Genomic DNA, 16,774 nt, shown 5'->3' on the forward strand with positions numbered 1-16,774 from the left:
CCCACCAACAGTGTAAAAGTGTTCCTATTTCTCCACATCCTCTCCAGCATCTGTTGTTTCCCGATTTTTTAATGATCGCCATTCTTACTGGTGTGAGATGGTATCTCAATGTGGTTTTGATTTGCATTTCTCTGATGACCAGTGATGATGAGCATTTTATCATATGTTTGTTGGCCTCCTGTATGTCTTCTTTTGTAAAGTATCTGTTCATATCCTTCGCCCATTTTTGAATGGGCTTGTTTGTTTTTTTCTTGTAGATCTGCTTTAGTTCTTTGTAAATTCTGGATATCAGCCCCTTGTCAGATGGGTAGGCTGCAAACATTTTTTCCCATTCTGTTGGTTGCCGATTCACTCTACTGACTGTTTCTTTTGCCGTGCAGAAGCTGTGGAGTTTGATTAGGTCCCATTTGTCTATTTTGGCTTTTGTTGCCATTGCCTTTGGCATTTTGGTCATGAAGTCCTTGCCTACACCTATGTCCTGAATGGTTTTGCCTAGATTTTCTTCTAAGGTTTTTATGGTATTAGGTCTGATGTTTAAGTCTTTAATCCATCTGGAGTTAATTTTGGTGTAAGGTGTCAGGAAGGGGTCCTGTTTCTGCTTTCTGCACATGGCTAGCCAGTTTTCCCAACACCATTTATTAAACAGGGAGTCCTTTGCCCATTGCTTGTTTTTGTCAGGTTTGTCGAAGATCAGATGGTTGTGGGTATGTTGTATTTCCTCTGAGGCCTCTGTTCTGTTCCATTGGTCTATATCTCTGTTTTGGTACCAGTACCATGCTGTTTTGATTACTGTAGCCTTGTAGTATAGTTTGAAGTCCGGTAGTGTGATGCCTCCTGCTTTGTTCTTTTTGCTTAGAATTGACTTGGCTATGCGGGCTCTCTTTTGGTTCCATATGAAGTTTAAGGTGTTTTTTTCCAGTTCTGTGAAGAAGGTCATTGGTAGCTTGATGGGAATAGCGTTGAATCTGTAAATTACTTTGGGCAGTATGGCCATTTTCACGATGTTGATTCTTCCTAACCATGAACATGGAATGTTTCTCCATCTGTTTGTATCCTCTCTTATTTCGTTGAGCAATGGCTTGTAGTTCTCCTTGAAGAGGTCCTTTACGTCCCTTGTTAGTTGTATTCCTAGGTACTTTATTCTCTTTGCAGCAATTGTGAATGGCAGTTCGTTCTTGATTTGGCTCTCTTGAAGTCTATTACTGGTGTATAGGAATGCTTGTGATTTTTGCATGTTGATTTTGTATCCTGAGACTTTGCTGAAGTTGTTTATCAGTTTCAGGAGACTTTGGGCTGAGATGATGGGGTCTTCCAGATATACAATCATGTCATCTGCAAATAGAGACAATTTGATTTCCTCCTTTCCAATTTGGATACCCTTTATTTCTTTTTCTCGCCTGATTGCTCTGGCTAGAACTTCCAGTACTATATTGAATAGGAGTGGTGAGAGAGGGCATCCTTGTCTAGTGCCAGATTTCAAAGGGAATGCTTCCAGTTTTTGCCCATTCAGTATGATATTGGCTGTTGGTTTGTCGTAAATAGCTTTTATTGTTTTGAGATACGTTCTGTCAATACCTAGTTTATTGAGGGTTTTTAGCATAAAGTGTTGTTGAATTTTGTCGAAAGCCTTCTCTGCATCAATTGAGATAATCATGTGGTTTTTGTCTTTGGTTCTGTTTATGTGGTGAATTACGTTTATGGACTTGCGTATGTTGAACCAGCCTTGCATCCCTGGGATGAATCCTACTTGATCATGGTGGATGAGCTTTTTGATATGCTGTTGCAATCGGTTTGCCAGTATTTTATTGAAGATTTTTGCATCTATGTTCATCATGGATATTGGCCTGAAATTTTCTTTTCTTGTTGAGTCTCTGCCGGGTTTTGGTATCAGGATGATGTTTGTCCCGTAAAATGATTTGGGAAGGATTCCCTCTTTTTGGATTGTCTGGAATAGTTTCAGAAGGAATGGTATCAGCTCCTCTTTGTATGTCTGGTAGAATTCAGCTGTGAACCCATCTGGACCTGGGCTTTTTTTGGGTGGTAGGCTCTTTATTGCTGCCTCGACTTCAGACCATGTTATTGGTCTATTCAGGGTTTCGGCTTCTTCCAGGTTTAGGCTTGGGAGGATGCAGGTGTCCAGGAATTTATCCATTTCTTCCAGGTTTACTAGTTTATGTGCATAGAGTTGTTTGTAATAATCTCTGATGATAGTTTGGATTTCTGTGGAATCTGTGGTGATATCCCCTTTATTGTTTTTTATTGCATCAATTTGGTTATTCTCTCTTTTCTTTTTTATTAATCTGGCTAGTGGTCTGTCTATTTTGTTGATCTTTTCAAAAAACCAGCTCCTGGATTTATTGATTTTTTGAAGAGTTTTTTGTGTCTCTATTTCCTTCAGTTCTGCTCTGATCTTAGTTATTTCCTGTCCTCTGCTAGGTTTTGAGTTTTTTTGATCTTGCTCCTCTAGCTCTTTCAATTTTGATGATAGAGTGTCAATTTTAGATCTCTCCTTTCTTCTCATGTGGGCACTCATTGCTATATATTTTCCTCTAGAGACTGCTTTAAATGTGTCCCAGAGATTCTGGTATGTTGTGTCTTCGTTCTCATTGGTTTCGAAGAACATCTTTATTTCTGCCTTCATTTCATTGTTTATCCAGTCAACATTCAAGAGCAAGTTGTTCAGTTTCCATGAAGCTGTGCGGTTCTGAGTTAGTTTCTGCATTCTGAGTTCTAACTCGATTGCACTGTGGTCTGAGAGACTGTTTGTTATGATTTCTGTTCTTCTGCATTTGCTGAGGAGTGATTTATTGCCAATTGTGTGGTCAATTTTAGAGTAGGTGTGATGTGGTGCCGAGAAGAATGTATATTCTGTGGATTTGGGGTGGAGAGTTCTGTAAATGTCTATTAGGTTTGCTTGTTCCAGGTCTGTATTCAGGTCCTGGATATCCTTGTTGATTTTCTGTCTGGTTGATCTGTCTAATATTGGCAATGGGGTGTTAAAGTCTCCCACTATTATTGTGTGGGAGTCTAAGTCTCTTTGTAAGTCATTAAGAACTTGCCTTATGTATCTGGGTGCTCCTGAATTGGGTGCGTATATATTTAGGATCGTTAGCTCTTCTTGTTGCAGTGATCCTTTTACCATTATGTAATGTCCTTCTTTGTCTCTTTTGATCTTTGTTGCTTTAAAGTCTATTTTATCAGAGATGAGAATTGCAACTCCTGCCTTTTTTTGCTCTCCATTTGCTTGGTAGATCTTCCTCCATCCCTTTATTTTGAGCCTTTGTGTATCCTTGCATGTAAGATGGGTTTCCTGGATACAGCACACTGATGGGTTTTGGCTTTTTATCCAATTTGCCAGTCTGTGTCTTTTGATTGGGGCATTTAGTCCACTGACATTTAGGGATAGTATTGTTATGTGTGAATTTGATGCTGTCATTTTGACGCTACCTGGCTGTTTTGTTGTTTAGTTGATGCAGATTCTTGATTGTGTTGATGCTCTTTTACCATTTGGTGTGTTTTTGGAGTGGCTGGTACTTTATATGTGTAGAGCCTCTTTCAGGAGTTCTTGTAGAGCAGGTTTGGTGGTGATGAAATCTCTGAGTGCTTGCTTGTTCACAAAGGATTTTATTTTTCCTTCACTTATGAAGCTTAGTTTGGCTGGATAGGAGATTCTGGGTTGAAAGTTCTTTTCTTTAAGGATGTTGAATATTGGCCCCCAATCTCTTCTGGCTTGTAGGGTTTCTGCTGAGAGATCTGCTGTGAGTCTAATGGGCTTCCCTTTGTGGGTAACCTGACCTTTCTCTCTGACTGCCCTTAGCATTTTCTCTTTCATTTCGACCCTGGTGAATCTGACGATTATGTGCCTTGGGGTTGCTCTTCTTGAGGAATATCTTTGTGGTGTTCTCTGTATTTCCTGGATTTGAATATTGGTCTGCCTTGCTAGGTTGTGGAAGTTTTCCTGGATAATATCCTGAAGAGTATTTTCCAGCTTGGATTCATTCTCTTCATCACATTCAGGTACACCTATCAGACGTAGATTAGGTCTTTTCACATAGTCCCACATTTCTTGAAGATTTTGTTCATTCCTTTTTGCGCTTTTTTCTCTGTTCTTGCCTTCTCTTTCTATTTCATTGAGTTGATCTTTGACCTCTGATATCCTTTCTTCTGCTTGGTCAATTCGGCTGTTGAAGCTTGTGCATGCTTCACGAAGTTCTCGTGTTGCGTTTTTCAGCTCCATCAATTCACTTATACTCCTCTCTATGCTGTCCATTCTCGTCAGCAGTTCGTCCAATCTTTTTTCAAGGTTCCTATTTTCTTTGCGATGGGTTAGAACATGTTCTTTTAGCTCACTGTAGTTTCTTACTACCCACCTTCTGAAGTCTGATTCTGTCATTTCATCACCCTCCTTCTCCATCCAGTCTGGTTCCCTTGCTGGTGAGGAGTTGTGATCACTTTTAGGAGGAGAGGTGTTCTGGTTTCGGGAGTTTTCATCCTTTTTGCGCTAGTTTCTTCCCATTTTTGTGGGTTTATCCACCTGTTGTCTGTCTCTGTCCCAGGGAGTTGGAGCTTTATGAGTTTCCGTTGCACTACTGCCTTTTTTGATTTTTCTTTCAGGCCTGACCCGCCCAGCTAGCAGCACGCCTAGCCACTGCCTGCCCGCAGGGGCTTTGCTGAGCTGCTGTGGGCTCCGCCCAGCTTCCCTGAGCTCTTCCCTGTAGTCCTTTTTATATGGGCGTAGTTAGAACTGTCCCGCCTCTGTTATGGCAGACTCTCTCTGTTGTGGCAGGTTGCCTCGGCAACGGCGAGTTGCCTCGGCAACGGCAGCCTGCCTCCATAGTGGTGGAGAGTCTCAGTAATGGCGGAAGCCCCTCCCCCACCGAGCCGGACCGTCCCGGTTCAGCTGTGCTTGGTTTGAAGGGCTCAACCCAGAGGGTTTCCAATTACTGTTTTTGTTTTCGTTGTTGGGGGTGGAGGGGTGGGACCAACCGAGCCTGATCACCTGTTTCCCTGACTCAGAGTCTTTTAAGTTCAACGACCCCGCGTTGAAAAGGCGCCGGGATCTCCCGTGCTGCGACTCACGGAGTCCGCTCGAACCGCGGCGCCGGCTCCTGGCGGATTTTTTGCCTAGGAGTCTCCTGGCCTGACTCGCTATTTCAGATGAATGGGCAACTCTGCCATCTCAGGGCTCTGCTCGCCAGCTAAGAGGGCTCCCAGACCAGTGGCTTTTGTACGGAGAACCACAGCAACAGGGAGTGGTCACAGCAGCCGCGCGGGCGGAATCAGCCCCGCGGGGGCCAAAACAGCCGCACTGGCTGGGACTGCGACGCTGGCGACCCCTCTGCCTGGGTATCTCCTGGTCTGTGGGCAATAAGAGTTCGTCTGGAAATGCGTCGTCCACTCACCCTCTGCACTTTCACTGGGAGCTGAAGTCCTGAGCTGTTCTTAGGCGGCCATCTTCCCAGCATTCTCTGCTAAGTATCTTCTTTTTAATTTTTTAAAGGCAGGACAGTGTGGCTAGAATGAGAATTGGGCTGTGCATTGGGCAAAAGTATGTGTTTGATATGCATGTTGTCTCTGTGGTATTCCTTTCATTGCATTCACCAGCCCCTGGAAAAGGATTCACTGTTCTACATAATACCCCCAAATTTTCTTAGCCAAACAGAACTCTGACTCTAAGGAGTTACAATGCAACCAGTCTTGGGTTCCCACCTACTATTGCATCTCAGCTGTGGTCTTTACCCCCGGCCACCCTGCCACTGGAGGAATTCCACCTCACAGTCTGCTAAGAGGAAAGATCTCTTTTTTGCATTAACAGCAAGGTACCCCACCCAGCTCTGCTGGGACATCTGGCACATATGGTAGCCATTATGATTGGTATAAATTGATTACCTAAGACATTCCTTAATCACATTCCAATCAACAAAATCCTCTACCTGGAAAATCAGGGTCAAGCTATTCAAAGAGGTTTGTACCTTAGGTCCCACTTATACAGAGAAGTCAGTTGATCTTGATGAGCCTGTTTCCTTGCTATTAAAAGGGATTGAATACACTTTAAAATGATCAAATAGGGTAATGTAGATAACAGTGATTTGAAAAATAGAAAACATTACCATGGAAGATCCTTTATCTAGATAACTTAAGAGTCAGAAACAGAGTTTGTGGCTTTGAGGAAGGTTTCAGGTTCTGAGCTTCTACCTTCCTAAGAATGGTAAATGATGACTCAGAATGAACTGGAAACTCTTAGGTTTCCATTTATGATCCTCATTTTAACAGTGTGGATAATAATTACACGGAGCCAGATATACCAGAAATCACATAGTTTCCATTCAACAGAAGACCCTCTAATGAAAACATAGACCTCTCAACATGACCAAAACCCCATTCCTGCTCCATGCCACCCACTTTGCCCCACACGTACATGGATGAGGGTTATAAAGAGCTTCCTTTATGGCATGTCCTAATGTTAGTTCATCACATCTGGGACATCTGTTGCCTTCCCCAGGAAGTTGGTTGTGCTCCCTCCTCTGCCCAGAAAACAGCACTCAGCAGTGGGACATTCCCCCAGCAGCACACCAACTGCATGGAAGAGTAATGATTAATTTATGTCTGTCACCAACTCAAGTCTGCAGACTCTAAAGGGCAGCCCCATATATGTCTTGTTTATACATGTGTCCCGTTACTGTGCTACAGCACCGGTAAAATGCCTGGCATATACTGGATCAATGCTCATAGCTACCAATGTGACCATTAAGTTGAAATCAACTTAAAGGCATCCTGCAGAAACCTCGCTTCACTCTGTTCTAGGAGGGAGCCAGTAACCCTAAAAAGATTCCAAATCTCAGCACTGAACCTGAGTCACTCAGAGCCATACCCAAACCATCTTCAAACAAATTCTAAGAAACATGAATATCATGAATAGAAGATACCCATTGTCAGTACATACTCAAATGTACCATGAGACCTCCTTGAAGACAGAGCGATGATTTTAGCAGAAAAATTACTTAGAGATTTTTTTTAATGCTCTTTTGAGCTCAAACCTTCCTTTAACTAACTCTTTGATATTTGGGGAAATCATTGGGTCTTGTTGTCAATATTAAAAGATCAGACTTTTATTCTTAATAGAGCAGCACATTAGAAATCAGTAGTTGATATGTAATAAACCAGAGAAGGTTAATGCCACGCCCTGGGTGCTTTACACATTAACTCATTTAAGCCTCACCACAACCCCATGAGGTTGTACAGGTGAGGAACCTGAGGCAGAGAATGGCAATTAAGAACACAGAGCAAATGGCAGAACAAGGATTCAAACCCAGGCATTCTGGATCTGAGCCTGCATCTTTGCCACACTATGCTGTTCCTCCACATTTGGGAGAGTAAGCAATATTTTACAGCAAAGCTTCTCTGAACTTTATTTGTCAAAACAAGATTAATCTGCTTCCCCTGACTGAATGGTCTTCCAATCCACCTTGCTCAGGCCTTCACCCAGTTAACACCTACTCAAATTGCCCACATCTCAAGTCAAACGTCGTTTCCTTAGGAAAGCTCTCCTCAGCCATTCATCCCAGGTCAGGTCCCCAAGCCACATGTCTTAATAGTACCTCTACCTTTCCTTTAGGGCATGGGCCACTATGTCTAATTATCTATTTATTTGTGTGCTCACTTAATTAAGACACTGCTCTCTACCTCCACGCCTAAGATTGTAAGCCCTTTGAGTTCAAGAGCTGCCTGTCTTGGAGATGCCTCCTCTACCCCTTTCTGGAAATACCTTTTGCTTATATGGTAAAAATCTGGAAAATTACTATCTGGACTTTAACAGGTTTTTAGACTGAGTCACTACTGGAACTGAGTACATCATTAAAAGAACAAGGCTAAATTTAAAAAAGCATGTGGAATAATAACATGGCTAGTCCTAGAAAGTGCTCTTGAGCAGTTAAAATCCTTTGTAGGCTTGCAAATGCTCTAAAATCCTCCTGGAAAAAAATAACAGCAGCCACCTTCCACTATAGTTCAGTGGCCCCAATCTTTTTGGCACCAGAGACCCGTTTCATGGAAGACAATTTTTCCACAGACCAGGGAAGGTGGGGGGTGATTTTGGGATGAAACTGTTCCACCTTAGATCACCAGGCATTAGATTCTCATAAGAAGAAGGAAACCTAGATCTCTCACCTGTGCAGTCCACAGCAGGGTTCATGCTTTCATGAGAATCTAATGCCTCCCCTGATCTGACAGGAGGCAGAGCCCGGGTGGTAATACTTGCTTGTCCACCGCTTACCTCTTGCTGTGCAGTTTGGTTCCTAACAGGCCATGGACAAGAACCAGCCTACTGCCCTGGGGTTGAGGACTCTTGCTGTAGCTCAGTTGCTAAGGCTTTGCCCTCTTACACTGGTGGCCTGGGTTCATATTCCTGGCTTCAAAAGTGAGTCTTCTGGGGTTTAATCATTTATTGATTCTTTTTCCCTCCATGGACAGCTCCTGATTTCCTGTCTTGAAATTTTCTTTTCTCTGAGTTACCTTTGGGACAATTCTAGATCTTGTAAATTGCTTACCATCTCTTTGGAGACACCTTGTGTGTCTGTGTTTAAGTCATCTCCTTACTTAAGGCTTATTAATTTCACATAGGAGGTTACCTTTAGGTAAAGATTCAAAAGCCAGAAATATTGGCCATTTGTCCTGGCTAAAATCTGGTAATAAAAAGATTTTTAAGGGATTTTTACTTTGAGAACTCCATAGTCAGAAATCAACTTAATTAAAGATGATATTTGGCCTGTATGTATATAGATACTGTTTTCAAAGCCCCTGCTGGCCAGGCACAGTGGCTCACACCTGTAATTGTAGCACTTTGAGGGGCCGAGGCAGACAGATCACTTGAGCCCAGGAGTTTGAGACCTGTCTGGGCAACTTGGCAAAACCCCATCTCTACCAAAAAATAAAATAAAATAAATTAGCTGGGTATAGTTGTAGTGGCAGGCATCTGTAGTCCTAGCTACTCAGGAGGCTGAAGTGGGAGGATCACTTGAGCCCAGGAGGTTGAGGCTGCAGTGAGTTGTGATTGCACCACTGCACTCCAGTCTGCCTGTCTCAAAAATAAAAAAAGCCCCTTCCCTCTAAAACTTCTCAGTCAATGGAATTTTGTCTTGATTCTCCATTTCTGTCTGTGTATTTATATGTGTTGTGTGTATAGTATTTATATAAAATCTTTAATTAATTGGCTTAAAGAAAATAAAATCAAACATATTATCAGAAAAATGGAAACTTTAATCTCTTTTAGGTCACATGACTCTAATGATTTTAAAAAATACAGTATAAATATAATTAAAAAATACAGTGTAAATAAAATAAAAAATAAAGGCAGTATAAATAAAAAATAAAGACAGTGTAAATATAATACAAAATAAACAGTGTAAATAAAAAATAAAGACTGTAAATAAAGAATGTGTTCTTGGTGGGAGGTTATAAGAAGGCATGTGAGTATGGTTTCTGTCAAAGAGAATATAATTTTGTCTAGCTCAGAGGGTTTTAAGTATTGGCCTCACCTAAAAGAGTAATGTGAGAGCTGGGTGGTGGCTCACGCCTGTAATCCCAGCACTTTGGGAGGCTGAGGTGGGCAGACCACTTGAGGTCAGGAGTTTAAGACCAGCCTGGCCAACATGGCAAACCCAATTTTTGTATTTTGTAAAAATACAAAAATTTGTATTTTGTAAAAATACAAAAATTTGTATTTTGTAAAAATACAAAAATTTGTATTTTGTAAAAATACAAAAATTTGTATTTTGTAAAAATACAAAAATTTGTATTTTGTAAAAATACAAAAATTTGTATTTTGTAAAAATACAAAAATTTGTATTTTGTAAAAATACAAAAATTTGTATTTTGTAAAAATACAAATATTTGTATTTTGTAAAAATACAAAAATTTGTATTTTGTAAAAATACAAAAATTAGTCAGGCATGGTGGCAGGCACTGATAATCCCAGGTACTTGGGAGGCTGAGGCGGGAGAATCACTTGAACTCGGGAGGCGGAGGTGGCAGTGAGCCAAGATTGTACCACTGCACACCAACCAGCCCAGGAAACAGAGTGAGACCCTTTCTCAACAACAACAAAAAAGAGTAGTGGTACAAAACTGATGATTTAAGTAAGTTGAAAATGATTTGTGACAGGTTTACCTTGTAAAAAGTTCTGTGGGTATAAGGATCACTTAGTTTTTCCATAGGTCAAACACTGAAATAAAAGCATACTGATGTAGGGCCAGAATCTGGGTCCATGTATCTGAGTAATGGTTTTCTAGAGAATTTGTTTTTTCAACAGAAAATTGTAAAGAATTACGAGAGGTTTATGGACATTTTACCTTATGGTCAAACTAATTGTGATTGTACAGATTTGTTTATAAGATTTTATTTAAAATTAGGTTTAACATTAATAATATACTAATGCAAAGGTGAAATTTGGCTTTCTCTTTTAAACAAGATTTTTACATAACGTTTAAAAATAATGAAAGATTTTTGTTTACCTTTTAATAAACAACAGAAAAAGGAGGAGAGAGAAGACAGATTCGGTTGGCCTCATGCTGTCTTTACTGTGACCTGTTTGGAAAGTTAAGTCTCCCTTCTATTAGCAAGTAAAGATTTTTGCCTTTTAGAAATTTTGGAGTTATCCTTTTGGCTACAGAAATGACTTGTAGTGACTCTTTACTAATCTTCTCTGAGCAACTCTCCTCCAAACCCTGTAGAGTAATGAGAACAAGTGGCACCCACTCCCTCCAAAAGAAAAAGTCCATATCCCTTTATATTATTTAAGGGATCAATTACCATTCCCCTATCAATCCCAGGTAATATCCAAATGCCCCACACCCATTTGAGGCAAATATGTCTTTTCCAAGATGGGTGCCTGCTTAATGTTTACCCAACTTCTGAATTCGTCTTTCCCTCTAATATCTCTGTTTCTCCCAGAAAAGCTACCTAAATCTTTAACCAATATCTTCAACCTAGATAGTCCTATCTCAGGGGTTTAAAAATAGCCCACACTTATTCAGACACACCCTAGCAAGAAATTTAACCTAGCAATCTCTTGAGGGGAGATAATCTCTTCATTTGTGCCCCTTTCACAGAACTCACACAGCAACACGCAGAATAAACCTTAACTTCCTAACAAAAGGAAAATATTTTTTGTCTAATTCAAAGGTTACTTAAAGGTTATATATAGGCTGGGCATGGTGACTCACTCCTGTAATCCCAGCACTTTGGGAGGCCAAGGCGGGTAGATCACCAGAGGTCAGGAATTCAAAACCAGCCTGGCCAACATGGCAAAGCCCTGTCTCTACTTAAAAAAATACAAAAATTAGCTGGGTGTGGTGGCACACACCAGTAGTCACAACTAATTGGGAGGCTGAGGCAGAACAATTGCTTGAACCCATCAGGTAGAAATTGCAGTGAGCCAAGATTGTGCCACTGCATTCCAGCCTGGACAATAGAGTGAGACTCCATATCAGGAAAAAAAAAAAAAGGTTATATATAAAACAAGGTAAAAGGAACCAGGAAATAAGAGAGATGTAAAGAATGACATAAAGGTGAAGGCCAGGTGCAGTGGCTCATGTCTATAATCTCAGCATTTTGGGAGCCTAAGGTGGTAGATCACTTGAGGTCAGGAGTTCAAGACCAGCCTAGCCAACATGGTAAAACCCAATCTCTACTAAAAATACAAACATTAGCCAAGCATAGTGGCATCTACCTGTAGTTTCAGCTACTTGGGAGGCTGAGGCATGAGAATCACTTGAACCCAGGAGGCAGAGGTTGCAGTGAACCGAGATTGCATCACTGCACTCCAGCCTGGGCAATAGAGTAAGACTGTCTCAAAAAAAGAAGAAGAAGAAAAAGTTTGTAAAGGTAAGGAGATATTTTTGGTAAGGAGACTTATAAAGAAAGAGATTTTATGTAAGAAAGGATCTTGTGTTGTAAATTCTTGTTGTAAAGTAAAATGACTAATTGTTAAGAAAGAGAGATGTTGGCTGAGCACAGTGGCTCATGCCTGTAATCCCAGCACTTTGGGAGGCCAAGGCAGGCGGATCACCTGAGGTCAGGAGTTCGAGACCAGCCTGGCCAACGTGGTTTAACCGTCATTACTAAGAATACAAAAAATTAGCTGGGCATAGTGCCAGGTGCCTGCAATCCCAGCTGCTTGAGAGGCTGAGGCAGGAGAATTGCTTGAACTTGAATGTGGAAGGCAGAGATTGTGGTAAGCCAAGATCACACCACTGTGCTCCAGCCTGGGCAACAAAAGCAAAACTCCATCTCAAAAAAGAAAAAGAAAAGATATATATATATATATTTAGGAGAAGTCATAAAGTCTAAGCGTGTCATAGATGGTGTAAGTCATGAGAAAATTCATGAGAGAAATTTATTAAAAAGAATGTTGTATGTAACTAAGGTATAGTAGTCCAAAATTGGTTCCCCATGCTGTGTCTATTTAAATTCAAATGCTTTTCATCAAGAAACTTCCAGGTTATCTAAAAGGGCTTTCAATAAGGAAAAACAGACAGACTTCAAAAGATGTTTCTTCAACTTTTCAGTAACTGGCTTAAGAAACAAAATTTTATCTTCTGGAATTCAGCAGTTTCACCTTCAAATGATGTTGTTAATGGGCCATCAGTCTCTCCCTAATGATGGCTGCTACCTTTACACGTCTACCCGGAATTCAGCTGGATACCAGTTTTGCCTTGACATGCTCCCTCCTCTGATGAGACCCTTCCTCCAGCAAAATCTAATACTCTATATCCCACAATCCAGGACAATGATCCACAGGGTCCCTTAACAGATCAACAATTCTAGGTAGGGAAAATTCTATGCCCCTGGTCAGCGGGAAGCAGTTGGAAGGTGAGACCTCTACCCAATGCCAAAGATTTGTCATTGTTGTTCTGTCAGGGGTGGAATGTAGCGTCCTGATAAGTAAGCAGCAATGAGGAAGGGGCGCAGTGGCTCAAGTTGGTGAGGACCCCAGGTGGGGAAGAACAATGAACAACTGTTCTGAGAGACAGCTAATCAAACAACCCAAGGCCACAACGACCTCTGTGGGCACAATGACCTCATTCCATAGGCAGCCCCTCTAGCACAACCCTGTAAAACTTCCCTCTAGTCCCTGCCTCTTTGCAGACAGCCCTTTCCTGTTGTGATGCCCATGGCAACCTTGCAACATATTTTCATACTTTCTCTAATAAATCTCCCTTTCTTTACTTACGACTTTCTTGGTAAATACCCTTACCTCCCATGACACTGGCCCTGGCTAGTCACTATCCAAGACAATATGGAGGTCCCTCAAAAAAACTGCAAATAGAACTACCATATGACCTAGCAATCCCACCACTGGATATTTATCCAAAGGAAAGGAAATTGGTATATTGAAGAGGCCTCTACACTCCCATGTTTACTGCAGCACTATTACAATAGCCAAGATACAGAATCAATCTAGGTGTCCAACAATAGATAAATGGGTAAAGAAAATGTGATATATGTACACAGTGAAATATTATTTTGGCATTAAAAAGAATAAAATCCTGTGATTCACAGTAACAGAACTGGGAGACATTCTGTTAAGTTAGATAGGCCAGGAACAGAAACTTAAACACTGAGTGGTCTTACTCATATGTGGAAGCGAAAAATGTTGATCTCAGAAGTAAAAAGTAGAACAGAGGATACTAGAGGAGAAGGGACATAGGGAGAGATTTATTAAAGGAAACAAAATTACAGCTAGATAGGAGGAATAAGTTTCAGTGTCCTATACCACATTAAGATGGCTATGGTTAACAATGATACATAGTTTCAAATAGCTAGAAGGAGGATATTGAGTGTTCCTAACATAAATAAATGAAAAAGTCTTTGAGGCAATGGATATGCTAATTAGCCTGATCTGATCACTATACATTGTTACATATTAAAACATCCCTCTGCACTCCATAAATATGTGTAATTATTATGTATCCATTTTTAAAAGTTACTAAACAATGTAGGGGAATTGTTCTCCTTGGCAGTTACTACAGAAAAAAAAAAAAAAAAAGTCTTTAGAAAAGCAACATGCCACATAGTGAACGTTACCTCCCAAAATTACAATATCATGAGACAAAATAAGGGAGAGTTGCTGTCAGTCAGTTTGTCCCTAGTAAAGACAACTAACCACTGAGCAAACGAACTGCACAGCCTTGCCTTACTCAAAGAGTGTTGTCCGCCTGCAATGCCAAGTCCCCTCAATCTGTCCGCGCACTGCTGTGCAACTCTGGGCTCTCGGACGTTTTTAGGCATACAAGTCCATGTAACCACTCTAAGCCATGCCTCTTAAAATAAGCCTTCATTTTTCCTTCTTAAGCCACTAAATACAGACTGGTAGGTTACATGGCTTCTGTGACACAGTCCAGGTCACATCAGTTAACCTTCTACACGAATGGGACCCTGGAGGTCCTTACTCCTGCTCCCTTCTTCAGACTGGGTTATACTTAAACCTTCATACATCGGCCTTTCCCAAGGTCAGGGCTGTGCTGAGGTATAATAAGTATGGCCAGTAGCCTAGCTCTCTTGGGAGGTTTAAGTCTCGGGTTCCTAAAGGTTAAATATTGGCTTGCCTATAATGGGCAGAAGAAAAACAGTGGTATAACTATGTGAAACGATGGCTATGTTAATCTGCTTCACCATAGTAAACTTTTTACTATCTACATGTATCTACAGCATTGTGTTGTATATCTTAAATACACATAATAAAATTTGTTTTAAAATAAAATTTAAAACTGTCTTCTAAAAATAAAAACAGTGAAGGAAGAGCTCTTCCATGAGCTCAAGGACAGCCAGTCACAGCTCTACCAAAACCTAGAGATGACCTAAAAGCTGAAGTCTTAGCATCGTCATTGTCATATACTCATTATGAGCAAACTTTGCTCCTCTTTTAGCTGAGCAGATTCACCTAAGTTACTCTACACGACAGTAACTGAAACAGCACCCACTAGACTACTCTATGACATCCCCTGCAGAGATCAAGAGTTCTGCAATTCACAATCCTGAGAGACTGCCAATTCAACCAGCCTTCAGAACTGGCACACTTCTGAATGAGAAAAGTTGGTTTAAGAGGTAAGGGCTTAAGAAATTCAAAGCAACTGCTTACCCAAGATGAAGAGCACCCAGGAGAAGCAATGCACTGAAATCTTCCCACAGATGCAGTTCCCAAGCTCAACTGAAAGGCATCTGTGAGCACTCTAGGTTAGGCTCAGAGCAAACCAAACGCGTGCCTTCTGAAGTGGCTGCAGAGATGCAAACAGGAACTCTAAATTAAGTTTCTCGTTTCAGTCATCTAGCCCATTACCCAATTTTTATGTGTACTTTCATTCTAAAAGGAGGCAACAAATTTAACATACTGAGGTGGACCTTACACTCAGACCTCTTCAGGTGCCATCTCCTACCTCTGAGGGTAGGAACTTGAATGGCACCAGGCATACAATAGGTGCTGAGAAAGAAATCAGTTTCATGAAAACAAAATACAATAAATTTAATATTAACAAAAAATATTCTGTGTTTAAGATACACAACCTCTATTTTTCCTCTCAAAACAGAGGCGCAACCTTGCCAGGCAATCACCCAACCCCTGCTTCCAAAGATATGCCTGCCCAGTCCTCCAGCTCACCACCTACACATGGTAGTTTCTTCTGGTCATGTGGTATCAGCTTTTCCAGAATACAGGAAGCAATTTATTCTCACAGAGAACCTCTTGGGTGACTTGGACATCCTAGATAAGAACTCAAGGCTTCTTCACTTCAAGATACCTCTCAGTCACCACTTCAAAATAAGTGTTTTCAATGTACACATCTTCAATCTTGACCTAGGCATGGGCAGACTCATCTTATGGAACTTGTCCTGTAGCATCTGAAAAGCTGTTGAATGTTTGCTCCCAAGTACTACGCTACATGGTCCTTGAGAACTGATGTGCTGGACAGCCAGCAATCTTCACAGCATAAATATCCCCATCATGGCCTATTTCAAGCTACCAACTGGTTTGCGAAATTCCTAAAAATTTAATATGGGTGGAGTATCCCTTATCCAACATTCTTGGGAGAAGAAGTATTTCAGATTTCATTTTTTTTTTCAAATTTTAGAATATTTGCCAAAAATATACCAGTTGAACATCCCTAATCTGAAAATCCAAAATGCTCCAATAACCATTTCTTTGGAGCATCGTGTTGGCACTAAAAGTTTCAGGTTTTGGAGTATTTCAGGTTTTGCATTTTCAGATTAGGGATACTCAGCCTGTAATCAGCTCTTGCTATGTGAGCTGGTTCCAGCACACCACGGAATCTCCGCAGGTTCTTGCTGGGGTACAGCCCAGACATGACTGGTTACATGATGCTGAAAACCACTGTTAAATCAGTCTTAGCCTAAACCTGCCTCCTTACGTATTTTAAGTTTGGGCTAAAGGTTTTTCTGTACATTATGAACTGCAACCTAAATGGAATAGCATACAGACTGTAGTCTACTCTTATGTCGATCATGGAGTTTGGCCAATCGAAGACAGCCAATGGTTCAAACTGTTCAAATAAGGCAAACACCGAGCTGTAACCAATCCGGCTGTTTCTGTATCTCACTTCTGTTTTCCGTATATCACTTTCCTTCTTCTGCCCATAAATCTTCTACCACATGGCTGCACTGGAGTCTCTGAGCCTACTCTGGCTCAGGGGACTGCCTGATTCATAAATCATTCCGTGCTCAATTAAACTCTTTTAAATTTAATTCAGTTCAAGTTTCTCTTAAC

General features: G+C 41.0%; 1 protein-coding gene across 2 annotated transcripts in view; it reads right to left on the reverse strand.

Moving 5' to 3' along the window:
• JAML (junction adhesion molecule like) overlaps positions 1–16,757 on the reverse strand; it is a 40,731-nt gene extending 23,974 nt beyond the window's left edge. For both annotated transcript variants that reach the window (XM_074400672.1, XM_003923639.4), the window contains exon 1: positions 15,137–16,757. The gene's annotated coding sequence lies outside the window, so the exon portion shown is untranslated. The remainder of the gene's footprint in view (positions 1–15,136) is intronic.
• Between the last annotated feature and the right edge of the window lie 17 nt (positions 16,758–16,774).

The sequence above is a fragment of the Saimiri boliviensis genome, chromosome 6 (assembly GCF_048565385.1).
Source record: "Saimiri boliviensis isolate mSaiBol1 chromosome 6, mSaiBol1.pri, whole genome shotgun sequence".
NCBI lineage: Eukaryota > Metazoa > Chordata > Mammalia > Primates > Cebidae > Saimiri > Saimiri boliviensis.